Raw genomic sequence first — 1,847 nt, 5'->3', positions numbered from 1 at the left:
ACTTTATCTTACCCTAATGGTGGATAAGAAAGAAAGGAAAATTAATTTTAATATATTAAAAATATAAATTATTTGTTTAGATAATTATCTACTTTTATATATGTGTGCACGCGCGCAAAAAATAATTATATATTTACGAAAATTTTTACATCATGATACGCTTTTTTAAATTATTTTCTTGAGGAAAAATGTGCTTTTTTTTAATTCGGGTTCTTATGGTATACGTGAACTCATGATCTATGATTATTTAATAATCTATTAATATATGAACATGTTAACTATATAAAAATGCAAACCTATGTAATTTTTTTTATTTTATTTAATATACTCTTCATTATTAGAAGGTCTACTAAATTTAAAATGATTTCAAAGAATGACAAATATTGAATGATAATATTAGTACAATTAAAATTAGAAATTAAATTGGTATCCGCCACCAAAAAAAGTAAAAGAAAGACAAAGTAATTCTTGCCGATCAATTCATATCTTCATTAGTTTGAGCATTAACACATGTTTTCTGCGGTATTAAAAAAATAAAAATAAAAAAAATAACTTTCAAATTGACTTGGTCTATTTTGATTCTTGACAATGAAGCATAACAAATATTTCCAAAATAGCAATAACACATGCTAAACAAAATGAAAAATGTTAGGTTAACATTAGTTAATTTTTTTTTAAAATTTTTTTCTACTAAATAATATTATCTTCGTAGCATTTTCTTTAATTAAAAAAACTACACAACAATTTTATGATGTTTTTTTTTATTAAGTTCCCTAGAAAAATAAGGAGGAAAGTTTAGAAAATTGCTAATTAAAGGATATTCCTATTTCCTCCATAGTGGCTAGTCAATGTTCAAGAATACAGAAGATTCTTATAGTTTGGGGGTTTGCTTTTAAATTTAAAGGGTTTACCTGAGGAGAGAGTCTTCTGAAAAATGAAGTCAATATAGAAATTAGAAAACGATGATGTTGATTGGTTAAAGGCTTCGCCTTGCAAGGCACGTTAAGTGCTTTAGGGTTATGTTAATGACTTAATATGCGTAAGCTACCACTCGGAAGTATAATTATAATCTTTAAATTTATGTAAACTAATTAAATTCATTAAGCTTTTTTCTTTTCTTTTAAGGAGTTTCTTTGAAGTTAAATTCACTAAGCTTACATACAGTGATATGGATACAATGTTAAAAGTTAATGAGTATTTATAATTCAGTCATGTTACATATTTATATAATTTTTTTATTTAAACCCATCTAAGTTGATCTAATACCAACAAAATTCAATTTCATTAAATGAAACGTGATTTTCATGCGCCCAAACACATAAAACGTTAACATATTCATTTGCGCCTTGAATATGAAACAACGTTCTTTCTTTAATATTGAAATCATTACTGGAGAAGTTCAAATCTCTCTCAAAATCTCTCAAATTTCACTCATGTTTTCTGCGAAAACTGCTACTAGAGAAGAATCGCAAGAAGATTTCGAAAGAAAGAAGAAAAAACGAACGAAAACAAGAAAAGATACTGCGAAAGGTATGAGAAAAATTACTGTTCATTTAAAATCTTGCGATCTCGCGTTTCTCCTAGTTGCATTTTAGGTTTACTGGATTGAGTTGCTTCGTTTAGTAGATCGACTTATTATGATTCCATTTTTACAGCGTAACTAGGGCTTGAAATGAAATGTGTTCTTATTTTCATTTAGTTCAGTGGAGTTGCTAATTTTGATTCACTTGGTTGTTAGGGTGTTCAGTTGACTTCTTTTGCATGGAGAAATGCGATTCTTGATGATTGAATGTTTATGATATTTTATTCAGCATATGAATATTGCTCGGTTTAGTGGAGTTACTCAT

Source organism: Arachis duranensis, chromosome 4 (genome assembly GCF_000817695.3).
Source record: "Arachis duranensis cultivar V14167 chromosome 4, aradu.V14167.gnm2.J7QH, whole genome shotgun sequence".
In the NCBI taxonomy this organism is placed as follows: domain Eukaryota; kingdom Viridiplantae; phylum Streptophyta; class Magnoliopsida; order Fabales; family Fabaceae; genus Arachis; species Arachis duranensis.
Note: the sequence above shows the minus strand (reverse complement) of the source record.